This window comes from Macaca nemestrina, chromosome 1 (genome assembly GCF_043159975.1).
Source record: "Macaca nemestrina isolate mMacNem1 chromosome 1, mMacNem.hap1, whole genome shotgun sequence".
NCBI lineage: Eukaryota > Metazoa > Chordata > Mammalia > Primates > Cercopithecidae > Macaca > Macaca nemestrina.
Window position 1 is genome coordinate 122415221 of NC_092125.1, and position 14631 is coordinate 122429851.

Sequence of the window (14631 nt, forward strand, 5' to 3'; positions counted from 1 at the left end):
GCACATAGAAGAGTGAGCCATCATCTGGTTTCCAGCGTGAAGACTTCTGCAAGAGAGCCTCTGCTGGGCTTTCAAGGAGGTGAAGAGGAGGGGCAGCAAGGGTGAGCATGCATGTGTGGACATAGCAGGCAGGGAGTGATGTGAGCAAAGACAGAGAACAGGAGGTGACTGGTAGGCCATTGCTGGAGTGCAGCAAGGAATAAGGTGAGCTGCGATGGTGAGACACTTCAAGGGCGAGACAACGGATTTGGCACCTTCATGAAAAGCAACATGGGGGTCAGTAAAGGAATGGAGGCGAAAGGAAGGCACTCCAGGTACTCTGGGAAGGATTGTGAATGAGGACCCTGCAGGTGTGAGGTGACTCCAGGGTGAAGGGATGGGGTCAGAGGCTTGGAAGTGGAAAGGAAGGGACCGATCGCAAAGCATTAAGTGTTGACTCCCAAACAGCCGACCAAGGCCAGACCTGTGCTCGAGACAGCAGCCCTCCTGCACGGAGCATTGTCCATCCGTGTGCTTTGTGCTGCCATCTGGTGGTTGTGGAAAGGAAGACCGGGCTTAGCGGTTCCAGGGCTGGCTGCTGGGGTGTGGCCAGGTAGATGATTGTGAGTGAGTACTGGTTTTTGCCGAGGCTCTTTGGGGAGAGCGCAGGGGGAGGCAGTGACAATGGGGTCCTCAAACCCATACAGCTTTTAAAAGATGCAATTTCTTGGCACTTTTGATTGTCCCTTTTTGCACGGCATTTAGCATAAGGTCTGTTTCAAAGTAGGTGCTTAGTGTCTATTGTTTTTCTCAATTATAATAATGACTTAACAATCACTGAATGCCTACCATGTGCCCAGTGCTTATATATTTTATCTAAGTTATTCCTCAAAACAACTTTGAGATGAAGATGACGTGATGATTTTGGGTAATAGAAGAACTGAATCCGTGAATCCATTGAATAGCTTGGTAAATATTTACTGAGCACCCATTGTGTGTCATGCCGTGCCGGGTGCTGGGGACACGGAGGTGAGTGACACAAGTAGGATCTGCCTTTGTAGAACTTGGAAGAGAAAAGGGATGGTATGCAAATAATATATAGTAACTCATTTATTTTACTTGTGACTAAATATCCTAAAAAGGAGAAAAAGTACAGAGCACTGGCCAGGCGCGGTGGCTCACACCTGTAATCCCAGCACTTTGGGAGGCCGAGGTGGGAGGATCACCTGAGGTCAGGAGTTTGAGACTAGCCTGACCAACATGGAGAAACCCCGTCTCTAACAAAATAAAAATTACAAAAATTAGTCAGGCATGGTGGTGCATGCCTGTAATCCCAGCTACGTGGGAGGCTGAGGCAGGAGAATCACTTGAACCCGGGAAGCAGACGTTGCGGTGAGCCGAGATGGCACCATTGCACTCCAGCCTGGACAACAAGAGCAAAACTCCATCCCCCGCTCCCCCTACCCCGCAAAAAAAAAAAAAAAAAAAAAGTACAGAGCACTTAGAGATGTTAACTCACTTTTGAGTCCATTTGATTTTAAAAAATGCTTCTTCCAGTCAAACTTACCCACCACTGCATTACATGAATTCAAATGATAAATGAATACCCTTTTCTTTCTCTTATTCTTCAGCTTTTACTTCCCTGTGTTTAATTCAGTCTCCTCGTTTTGCTCTCTGCTTAATTAACTCCTGTTCTCTGCCAATGCCATACCTTTCTGTCTGTTCCTATCATCATTTGTTGAATGAGTATATAAATGAGTGAGTGAATTCACTGACACATTTATGTCACAAGCAGGTGTCTGTCATCCACTGAGGGTTAGACACCAGACGCTCAGTGTGCTTATGGATACACAGTTCCTGCCCTCAAGTTGCTCACAACTAGTGAGGAGAAAAACATAGCAACAAATAATTTAAAGTGCTGAATAAACACACAGGTGAAGGAGAGAGTAACCGTGCTGAGGAAGAGGTGCCTCACTGAACTACTTCTCAGGATGATCTACAAACGTTAACAGCATCTGTACAAATTCCAGCTGTCACACCAGATCCTTTGATAAATGTTCTACAGTGGCACCTCCATTTATGTTGTGTCAGGGACACAGGTCTCATTATTAATTTTCCGATATATTGAGACTTACTCAATTTCTATAGTAAAATGCATTTCCGAAACCGGTAGTTCCCAAACTTTCATATCCACTGGGGATTGTCTGCAATGATGATCTTGGGGCCATTGGTGGGGTCCTTAAAAATCACTCACTGATTGGGGATCATTTGGTCATTTGGTGGTAATTGGAGATCATTAACAGCCACTGAACTCAGGCTCTTACCCCAAGACATTCTGATTGAATTTATCCAAAATGTGACCTGAGCACTAGGATTTAAAAGCTTCCCCAGGCAATTCTACTACACAGCCAACATTTGGGAGCCATTCTTGAGGATCCTCAGGGATCTGGCCTGGGAGATGAATGATATCAAATGCAAATTTGAAGAGAACACATCAGGTCTTGCTGCCAAGAAAGAGGTAAATCCAGGCATGGTGCAGCACCACCATGATTCCCAGGGGAATTAGCTCTGCTGAGCTCTAAAGCAATCTACAGGATTATGAAGTTGTGTCCATGTATTCAATAAACAATCATCTAGCACCTGCTTTTAGCACAAGTCAGTTCATCTCTGCTCTAAAGGATCTGGTTGGGGGAGAGAGGCCTAAAATGTGCAGATGAATTTTGTGAGACTGGTGATAATGTGTGGGAAGTCCAGGGTGTCACAGAAGCACTGCAATGGGGCATCTAATCTGACCTCCTGCATTCTTTCAAGTCATCACCTCTTGTCCAGTCCTCTACAGAGATGCCTCAACAAACAGATATTTATGGGGCACCTGTTTTAAGTCAGGCACCAGGTGCCAGACACTGGACAAGGCCCCCATCAGGCAGTACAGAGATGAACACAATGGCTGTCTGCTCTCAAGGAGTTCCCAGTCTGGGGTGAGGGAGTTTTGCTCTCTCATTTCTCTTATGCAAAATAGCTTTGTGTGAGTACTGTCAACAAGTGGAAACCAGTGGAATATGGAGGATGGTCAGGCCCTTTCTAACACCCAGGAGGCTTCTTCACAGTGAACCTAACAGGATGAATGGGTTTTCAGAGGATGATCATGGACGAAGGGGACAGCATTTCATTCCCCAACCACTTTGCTAGACTCTCCCACTGCTCCCTCTTTTTTTTTTTTTTTTTTTTTTTTTTGAGACGGAGTCTCGCTCTGTCCCCCAGGCTTGAGTGCAGTGGCCGGATCTCAGCTCACTGCAAGCTCCGCCTCCCGGGTTTACGCCATTCTCCTGCCTCAGCCTCCTGAGTAGCTGGGACTACAGGCGCCCGCCACCTCGCCCGGCTAGTTTTTTTGTATTTTTTAGTAGAGACGGGGTTTCACCGTGTTAGCCAGGATCTCCTGGCTAGTTAGTCTCGATCTCCTGGCTAGTTAGTCTCGATCTCCTGACCTCGTGATTCGCCCATCTTGGCCTCCCAAAGTGCTGGGATTACAGGCGTGAGCCACCGCGCCCGGCCTGCTCCCTCTTTTTATAAAGTCCATGGATCAAAACTAGATGCAAACTCCCAATCAAGACATACCCAGTGTGGAGGACAGAACGGAGGACTGCTTCCTGGCCTTTGCAGCATCCAGGCCCACTAATGCTCAGGGCTACATACTGTCTTTTCCCCGGTCAGGGCACAAGAACAACTTGTGATCAGTTAAAAACCCTTCAACCACCACCATCATCTCCAAACAATAAGACTAACTTGGGAGTTAGGGGTGGCCTTTTAATCTCATTTTAATCATCCATATCTTAATGAATTCAAGAAATGAGGAAATTCAATGTTGCCCAAGAGTCCCTCTAAATGTGTTTCCCTCATTGTATTGCACCACTTTCAGTACCCTCTTTTCCCACTTCCTATTCTTGCTATTTTACTTCCTGTCCACCTCATAGGATTTTCTCCCTCTTCACTTTCTCCCCATCAAGCCTGGCATTATTATTATTATTTTTTTTTTTTTTTTGAGACAGGGTCTCACTGTTGTTCCAGGCTGGAGTGCAGTGGTGGGATGGTGGCTCACTGCAATCTCGAACTTCTGGGCTCAAGGGTTGCATTAACATTTTTTATAATTATGTTAGTCCTTAGATGTCTCTTGTTTTATTTTAGATTCCTTCTCCCTTTTTGTTTTCCTTTCCTACCCACTTTCTTCAGACAAAATCAATAAACATTTATTGAGCATCTACTAAGTGCTGGGTCCAATGAGGGAGCACAGAGAGAAACCCAGGAGCTAGTCCTAGCCCTTGAAACCGTTATGATCTAACAGATGAAATAAAGACAAATGAAGATAGAGAAAGAGAACATAGCATTGGCTGGCATGGTGTTGTCTGTATAAACAAGAAGCTTGGGTGGTTAGGACTTCACACTTCAAGGGGGAAAGACTTCAACATGGACAGTGGATAAAATCTGGTACTATAAGGACTTTGTGACTAGCCAATAATTGAACACTTACTATGTGCCAAGCGGTATGCCGAGTGTTTTCTTTCCAGTGTCTCATTAATCCTGAACAACTCCATGAAATAAGCATTTTAATTATTAGCATTTTACTGATGATTAAGTTAAACCTTCCATAGATGATGTCACTTTCTAAGGTTACTGAGCTAGAAAGGAGCTGATTTGGGAGTCTAGGCCAAGCCTGTCTAACCCCAGATACCAAGGTTTGGGTTGTGGTGCTGCACCATGTCTGGTTTTACCTCTTCTGTTTTCAGTTTCCTGTGTATGTGAAACAGAGATAGCAATTCCTCCTTCACATGGTTGATGGTAAGATCAAATGAGATGCAATAAAGCACTTAGTGCAATGCCTAGCACAATAGGTGCCCAGTAAACAGTGGTGTCATCATCATGATCATCCTCATCATCACATTCTTCTTATACTAAGACTTCACTGGAGATGCAGGAAGAGGGTCTTGAAAGTTATTAACTGGTAGGGTTGGGAATTCCATGCAGGGAGGTGGAAGAAACAAAGACTCAGGTCCCAGAGCACATGGTGTTCTCACGGAACCAGTACCAGCCTGGTCTGGCTGGTGCCTGAGGCCTGTGTAGAGGTGAGGGCTGAGATAAAGCTGGGAAATTGAGACTCTTGCGGGCAGGTGTAGGAGTTTACACTTGATTGTGTGGACTGTGGGAACAACATTTCAACATGGTTGTGTATGTATGTTTTCTAACATGCGTTAATGGTGAACTTCAAGAGATTTTTACTTTTTGTTTTGAATAGTAATATTTCACATAAATCAAAAAACCATAATAATAAATTATAAAAGATACACACTGAGATGTCTCATTCTCACTCTGCCCTGTCCACTCCATTCCATGATCCCTGTAGATAACCACCGAGAATCATTTCTTGTGTATCGTTCTAGTACTTTTTGTGCAGATATGAACAAATGCAAATATATCTTTCCCTTCCTCTGATTTTTATACTCAAAAGTAGCATACTAAATACACTGGTTTACCTTGCTTTTTTTCACTTTATAATATATCCAGAGCTTTTTTCTATATCAAAACATAGAAATACACCTGTTTCATTTTTATAGTAGCATAGTATTCCATGTATGGCTCTAACACAGTTTATTTTACCAGTCCTCTAGTGATAGACAGTTGGGGTGTTTCCAGTCTTTTACTATTACAGATCATGCAGCAATGAATGACCTTGTGCATATGTCATTTTAATATACTCAGGTGTATTCATAGAATAAATTCCCAGAAATGTGATTTCTGGGTCAAAGGGTAAATGTATTGGCAATTTTGAAAACTGTTGCCAAATTGGCCTCCATGGGGCTGAACCAATTAACACTCCCACCTCCACTATATGAATGAGAGGGCCTGTTTCTTGAGAGCACAGCAAAGACAAATATATAGTTAAACTTTTGAGCTTTTGCCAAATCAATAGGTCAAAAAATATGATGTCTCAGTGTAGCTTTAATATGTATTTCTCTTAATTTTGAGTGAAGGAGTGTATCTGTTCACATATTAAGGAGCACATGCACTTCTTTGTCTGTGGACTGATTGTTCATTGCCATTTCCCACTGTTTTATTGTATTGCTTACCTTTTACCTTATTGACTTCTTTCAGCTCTTTATATATGAAGGAGATTAGCCATTTGTCTGGATGATGAGTTACAGATATTTTTCCCACTTTATCATTTTTCTTTGAATTTTCTTACCATATTTTTACCATGTAAAAGTTTTGTTGCTCTTGTAACTGAATTTATCAATTTTTTTATTTTATGGCTTTAGTATTGTGAGTCATCTATTGAAAGATATTCTTTATGATTATAAAATACTTCCCTGAGATTTCTCCTAGTAATAGAATTTTACTTTTTACATTTGAATCTTCAGTTTATTTGGAGTTTACACTGGTAGAGGGTGTGGGATGGCTATTCAGTAGTCGTTACACCATTTATTAAAAAGCCATCCCTACTCTCATTGTTATATGAGATGTCTCCTTTATCTATACAAATTTATAAATGTACTCAGGCTATGTCTGAACTTCCCATTCAATTCCATTGATCTGTTTATTCACGTACTGGGACTACCACACTCTTCTGATTATTGAGGTTTTACAATATGGAATAAGTAGTGGGGCATTTCCCTACCCATTACAAATAATGTATTTACAATGCTAGCAGACCCGTTAGAATGCTTCTGCAGTGGGACAAGGGCTGAGCAAGGGCTGTGTGGCCAGAATGGGCAGAAAGAAACTGAACTATCCCTACTCTAACAGAAGAATTGCCAAGACTTGGAGACAAAGTCTTAAAAATGAAGGAGGAAGAAGTCAGGATGATGCCAAGGTTTTTTATTGGCAGCCCCAGTCTTATTGATTTTATTACTTCCAAATGGCCGTGGGACCTAGAAAGAACCACAAAATAAGAATGCCTTTCCAATCAGACTTTTCACCAATATCAACCTCTATCTCCCAAGACTTGCCACTTATTATATTTTTCACGATAAATGTATTGCAGATTATTGAAAATGTAAGAAATAAAAAAAAAAATCCACTCGCAACATGATCTCAACATAACCGTTTTTGGTATATTGGCACATTTTTCCCATCATTTTTCCCAGCATGTGTAGTAGTAGTTGTTATTGTGTAGTTTTAATAGCTTTATCGAGGTATAACTTATACTGTACAAAATACATTCATTTTTAGACTAAGTATTAATGTTTTGGTAAATTTAGAGATTTATATATCCATCACCCCCAAAAGTTCACTCCTGCCGGTTTTCATTCAATCCCTACTCCCGCCCCAAGCCCCAGGCTACCACTGTTCTGCTTTATTTCTCTATAGATGTGGCATTTCTGGAAATTTCACAGGAGTGGAGTCATACAATATGTGTTTCTTATGTCTGTTTTCTTTCACTTAGCATGTTTGAGGTTCATCCATGTTATAGCATATACCAGTAGTCTATTTCTTTTTTATTGCTGAATAGCATTCCATTGTATGGATATAGCACATTGTGTTAATCCAGCAGTTGGTGGACATTTGGATTCCTTTCTGTTTCTGGCTATATTGACTATTCTTGCTATAAGTATTCTTACATAAGTCTTTGGACATATGTTTTTATTTCTCTTGGATGGATACCTATAAATAAATTGCTAATATGGTAGGTGTATGCTTAACTTTTTAAAGAAACTACAAATTATTTGCCAAAGTAGATTCACCATTTTACATTTTCACCAACAATGAATGAGTGTTTCAATTTCTCCCTATTCTCACCAACAGATGTTATCCTCAGTCTTTTATATTACAGTTTTGTAGTATGTATGATATCTTCTTGTGCTTCTTTTTTTTTTTGTCTTTACTGTTCTGATCATTGTGCTTTTAATTTGTATTTCATAATGACTAATGATGGGAATATATTTTCATGTGCTTATTATCCATTAGTATATCTTCTTTGGTGAAATGTCTATTCAAATATCTTGCCCATTTTTAAATTTGTTTTTCTTTTTTACTGAGTTATAGAAATTATTCATATATTCTGCATGTGAGTTCCTTGTTAGATGGAGTGAAAAGAGCAGAGAGGGGCCGGGTGCGGTGGCTCATGCCTATAATCCCAGCATTTTGGGAGGCCAAAGCGGGAGGACTGCTTGAGGCCAGGAGTTTGAAACCAGCTTGCGCAACATAGCGAGACCTTGTCTCTACAAAAAACAATTTTTTGTAGCATTTACTAATATGTTTTCCTAGCCTGGATCTATATTTTCATTTTCTTAATTGTGTCTTTTAAATGCAAATGTTTTTAATTCAGCGAGGTTTAATTTATCAATTTGTTCTTTTATACATCATGCTTCTTTAGTGTCATATCTAAGACATCTTTGAGTAACAAGGTCAAAACATTTTCTGTTTTTTTCTAGAAAGTATATAGCTTTAGCTCTTTTGGTTAGGTCTAATGACTCATTTTGAGCTGATTTTTGTTTATGACATTAGGAAAAGGTCTATGTACATGTGTTCATGTTGCATATAGCTGTTCAGTTGTTCCAGTGCCATTTGTTGAAAGACTTCTTTCTACCTTTGTGTCTTTATAAAAAATCAATTGTCCATATATGTGTGAATCAATTTATGGACTTTCTTTACTACTCCATTGATCTATTTGTCTATCTTGACACCAATACCACATTGTTTTTATTCTGCAGCCTTGGTTGCAGTGGTTATTCTAGGTTCTTTGCAGTAATGTATAGCTCAATTTGTCAATTTCTGTTAAAAATTCTGCCAAGATTTTTATTGAGATTCTATTGAATACGTTGATTAATTTGAGAAGAAGTGATGTCTTGATAATATTCTGACCTTGGAATGCAGTCTATTTTTCCAATTATTTAGGTCTTTCATTTTTACCATTAATGTTTCATAATTTTCAGTGTATAGGTCTTTCACATCCTTTTTCAGATTTGTCCCTAAGTATTTTATATTTTAATGCTATTGTAAATGGGGTTTTTAAATCTCAATTTATAATTGTTTGTTGTTAGTATTTAGAAATATGATTGATTTTTGTACATTGATCTTGTATTCTGATATCTCTCTAAACTCACTTATGAATTCTAGTAGCTTTTCTGGTAGATTCCATTGGATTTTCTACATAAATAACCATGCCACCTGTGAATAAAGACAATTTTGCTTCTTACTTTCCAATCTAGAAGCTGTTTATTTCTTTTCCTTACCTTATTGTACTAGGTTCATGCTCCAATAGAATCTTAAATAGAAATGGTGAAAGCAGAAATCCTTGTCTTCTTGATGTTAGAAGGAAAGCATTTCGTCTTTCATCATTAAGTATAATGTTAGCTACAGGTTTTTCATAGATGCATTTTATGAGGTGAAAAACAACTCTCTTTTTTCTTAGTTTGCTGAAAGATGTTATCACAAGTGAATATTGAATATTGTCAAACATTTTTCTCTATTAAGATGATCATGTGGTTTTGCTTTTTTATATTTTTCATATGGTGAATTACATTGATTTCTTGAAGTCAAACCAACCTTGTATTCTATGATAAACCCCATTTGGTCATGAAGTATTATTCTTTTCTTGTTATTTTGTATTTGATTTGATACGTTTTTATTCCATTTGTACATCTATGTTCATGAAGCATATTGTCCTATAGTTTTCTTTACTGGTGATGTTTTTGTCTGGTTTTGGTATCAGTGTAATGCTGGTCTCACATAATGGATTGACAAGTATTATCTTTTCTATTTTCTAAAAGAATTTGTGTAGAATTATTTCTTCCTTAAACATTTGGTAGCATTAGTCAGTTTAGCCATCTGAACCTGGAATTTTTGTTCTTAACTAAGAAAATTAGTTAAAACTAAGCAGGCTTTAAACTACATATTTATTTTTTAAATAACTATGGGGTACTGGGTTATTTGTTTCCTTTGTCTGAGCTTTGGTAGTTTATGTCTCTCACAGAATTTCTCCATTTCAACCAAGTTGTCCAATTTATTAGCATAAAGTTGTTTAGAATTTCCCTTATTGTCCTTTTAAGGTCTGTAGAATTAATAGTAATGTCATCTCTCTCATTTCTGGTGTTGGTGATTTCTCTTTTTTCTGGTTAGACTGGCTAGACACTTATCTATTTTATTAATCTTCTCAAAGTACCAGTTTTGATTTCATTGATTTTATCTATTGTTCTCTGTTTTATCAATTTCCATTCTAATCTTTATTATTTCCTTCCTTCTGCTCATTTTCGGTTTCATTTGCTCTCCTTTTTCTAGTTTCTTAAGTTGGAAAAGAGGTCATTGATGTAAGATCTTCTTTTCTAATATAAGCATATAATTTTATCTTCACTCTGCCATGGCTAGAAATCCTACCCCTTGTTGTTGCTTTTCAATAAAGTTATAATCAGGCTGTATATACAATTTTATGTATTTTATTGGGCTAAGGCATTATGCCATGTGAAAGCTATGGTTAAAATTAGCATACTAATCCATTTTTTATCGACACCATTAAAAAAATAGCTAATGAACCCCTACCCAACCAGAAAACAAGAAGTGGGACTCTGCAGGACAGAGCAAGTCTGACACCAAAGCCGGTATCCGCACCCAGGAATCCCCAGAGATTGGTTGTCCAAGAGGGTCATATGGAGGCGCTTCCATTATTTTAGAATTTCAAGAAGCCTGAGAGAAAGTCACACTGTTACATGTGACAAGCCTGCCCAGGCAAAACAGAATGTCAAGAGACTCTACTTGGGGCTGAATTCTCACACTTTAGTGAGAGTGAGGCAGTCCACAGCCTCTCGCTCCAGCCAGAAGCTATGTTGGTTGTTACAAATGTTCAGGTTGTTAACGGTGGATAGACGCACTCACTCATCATTACATAATAAGAGCAGTTTGTTTTGCAGGCAAGATGATCCAACATGCGGGGCCCCTGGCAGTGTGTGGGGAGGATATTTTAAAAGGAGCTTTCAGTGAGAATGAACAAAAATCAGGAGCTATGTGGAAGACAGAAGCACATAGGAGACTGACTTTACCCATGTCAAATGCTACCTTGACCCGGTCCTGGCACTCATTCCACCCTGCATCCTCACCTCAGACCATCCGTTGGTTAGGCCAACAGCTCACCATTCATTCATGCCCTGCATAGACCAACAGCTCACTGTTCACACCCTACCCTGCCCTGCCCAGCCTTGCCCAGCCCTGCCCTCTGGCCTTCTGCCAAGTCAGGTTCTGAGCAGCACACCCTTCACCTCTGAGAAGGCGCAATGGGAAAAACAGGTGAGACGATGGGCAGTCATGCCTGGGAGACAGAGTTTGCTTGCTATGGTGGGCAGATATTCCCACCAATCACAGTAGACCACAAAACAACAGGAGGACCTGGGCTGTGGATGGGGCGGTGATCAGTGAGTTCCTGGGACCTGTGTTTGCTGGGTGCGCCCAAGAACAGTGAGGTGATCTCTAAGACGCTGTCCACACTGAGAGCCTCCAAGGCTAACCTGCCTGACAGGGTTCACACAGAGCGAAAGCAGAAGAGAGAGTCTGGAAGGAGAGACCGGGATGTGTGAGGACAGGGCTATGTTAGGGATATCCAATTTGGTCTGGGGGCTGAGAAGTCTAATAGGAGCCTCCTTGCCCTGCATACCCACCAAATCGCAATCTCTCTCTCTCCTCTCTCTCTCTCTCTCTCTCACTAACCTGCTCTCAGGAAGCTCACACAATCGCAGTTCACAGCACCATTTGCTACAGGGCACTTGAACAGGGAAAGGTGGTCTCCTAGGACATGAAGTCGGCTTGGAGAGACTGGGAGCTGTCCAGGGGAGGGCTGAGGGGTTTGTTAGGCAGAGGGTGTAGGTTACTTTACCTCACTAAAGCTTCTGTTTCTGGGTTCTGTATTTTTAAAATGCGGAAGGGGAAGTGTTGTCAGAGATGTGACCTCAGGTGACTGAAGGTGCTGGGGTTTAAGGCCTTAACAAATAGGTGGCGAAAAAAAATCATACCCTCAAAATCTCCCCTGACCTTTTATTTAAGAGCCCTTAGGACCTGGGATGGGGGATGCGCAGGGAGCCAGGCGCGGCTGGTTCAGAAGCCCTGCCAGTGGCTGTCCAGTCCCGGTCTCTCCCTGCTGCGTAGGCGATGACGGCTGCAGCCCTCCCAGATTGCAGCAGCGCCGCCCGAACCGCAGTGTGCAGATGCCGCTGCATGCGGCGCCCTCTGGCGTCCAGTGGCAGCTCGTGCGTCTGTCCTTTCTGCAGAGCTGATCTCCACCTTCTCTGTGTAGGTGGGGCCTCCTTTACAAAGAACCAGCCATGCCTTTGGGAGTGGAAGCAGATTTCATAGCCGAGACAGGAGAGCTTGCAAGAACCTCCCATGTGCCAGGCACAAGGTTAAAACAGGTATTATCATACATGCATCCATTCGTTTTCCCAATGTATTCCAGGCATCTCCTGGGAAGTAATGTGTAAGCAGAGGCCCCATAAAGGAAGGGAGCAAGTCATGAGCATGTTTGGGGGTAGTCTCCCAGAGTGGGGACAGCCAGGCCACAGGGATGCATTCTCTGGGTGTGGAGACCAGCAAGGAGGCAGCTGCAGAGGGTGGTTGGAAATGAAGTCAGAAAGATGTCCAGGGGACAGATAGTACAGAGCCTTCTGGGCCATAGGACTTCAGGTTTAGTTCTGAGAGCAGTGAACAACCATTGGACTTTGAACAAAGACATAAAACAACTCGATTCATGTTGTTTTTAAAATTACTCTGGCTTCTGCGAGGGCGTGAATAGGAACAGGAAGACCTGTGAAGAGACCAAGTGAGAGGAGAGTGTCTGGGGCCAGTTTGCTTCGCCTGCCAGAGGAGATAAGACATCTAGTTCAGAAGATGGTCTGAAAGCAGAGGCCATAGGAATCCCTGCTGGATTAACCAAAGGCTGTGTCCCGGGGTTTGGGCCTGAGCAACTGGATGAGGGAGAAGTGGTGCTACCCAGACGGATGGGGGTTCAGGTATGGGGGCATGGGAAGGAAGCAAGAGTTTAGTTTCGGATATGCCATGTTTGAGCTGCCAATTAGACTCCAAGTCATGATGTTCAGTGCACCTGAGCAGGGCTCTCTACCCTCTCCATCCTCTCCTTATGTTCTTTTCATGGCTCTTCTGGGTCTTTTTGTCATCTGAGGGCCACCCAGGCCTCCCCATCCTACCTCCGAAAGGAAAGGAAACCCACACAGAGCAGCAAGTCCACAGGGAAAGAATGGAGGAAAGGCGCTCATATTCCAGAGCCACACCCCAACTGGATGGCAAGGTCAGAGGCAGTCAGGGTTCTAGGCTCCACTCTCCAGGGGGGAATTAAAAGAGGACAAAATGCCTTTTCTCACACACTGACAGGTCATTCACATCTCAGCCAGGAGTGTGGTGGCGTGATCATAGCTCACTGTAACCTCGAACTCCTGGACTCAAGTGATCCTCCCACCTCAGGCTCCCACGTAACTAGGACTACAGGTGGGTGCCATCCTGCTCAGACAATTTTTTAAATTATTTTTTGTAGAGGCAAGGTCTCACTGTGTTGTACAAGCTGGTTTCAAACTCCTGGCCTCAAGCAGTCCTCCCGCTTTGGCCTCCCCAGATGCTGGGATTACAGGCATGAGCCACTGCACCCGGCCCCTCCCTGCTCTTCTCACTCCATCTCATCCTGGGGGATCTCATTCTCGCCCTTGGCTTCAACGACCCCTCCATGATGATGACTCTCAACTCTCCATTCCCTACCCTCAACCTCTCTCCTGAGCATCAGGCCAGCATTGCCATCTGCCCTGTTGACAAGGAACAGGCCCATCAGAGCAGCCCCACAAACCCCCATGTATGCCAGAACTGCCCACCATGTGAGCTCCATCCCTCGACACATGCATGAGTGCACACACACAGGTGCACATGCACTGCACACACCACCCCTCTGAAGCCCTGCGAAGGCCCTCCACAGTCTCTCTCCCTGTCCCATCTCACTGATCACTGAATCCTACACCCCCTATAGTGTTTCCCTTTTGGTGCTTTTCTCTTCACCACTGCCTTCATCCCTTCTACCATTCACCCATTGAACAAATGGCCTGAGTCCAGACCCTTGACATCTCTGAGGTGAAGCAACCTCCTCCTTACCCATTTCCTGCTTCCGTTCTCAGATCCATCCTTTCCACTACACTCTACATTTCCCAAGTTATCTTTCTGAAACATAGCTTGGATCGTATCTCTCCCTCTCAGAACTCTCAATGGCTCTCTGTCACCTACAGGACAACCCGAACTCCTCAGCATGACTTCAAGGCCTTTCTCAGCCTTCCCCCATCGACCTCTCATCTCACCACGTCCTCCCACACTGCTTGCTCCTGGCGCTCCATCTGGTGCAGAATCCCTGGCACAGATGAGGCTGCTTCTCTGGTCTGTCCCTGTTGTGCCTTTTTCGTAGAATCCACTCACCAATTTGGTATTTATGTATTAAGCACCCAGAGTGCTCCAGGCACTGGGGGTACAGGAGAGAACAAAATCCTCAAAATCCCTCCTCACACAGTGTGAGACAGGCTGTTCCAGAGAGCCCTTCTCCAGGGAGTGAATGAATGAACCAGGTGGCGAGGCATGCAGATTGCGCATGCAGAATGCCCAAACCTCACCTCAACACCTCTTTCGGGGTCTTTG

At 42.6% G+C, this 14631-nt stretch overlaps 1 long non-coding RNA gene across 1 annotated transcript; it reads left to right on the plus strand.

Moving 5' to 3' along the window:
• The first annotated feature begins 129 nt into the window (after window positions 1-129).
• LOC105479229 (uncharacterized) lies at window positions 130-14378 on the plus strand. Its single transcript, XR_011623545.1, has 3 exons — window positions 130-204; window positions 12248-12362; window positions 12732-14378. It is a non-coding gene; the product is annotated as an uncharacterized lncRNA (long non-coding RNA).
• Window positions 14379-14631: the final 253 nt, after the last annotated feature.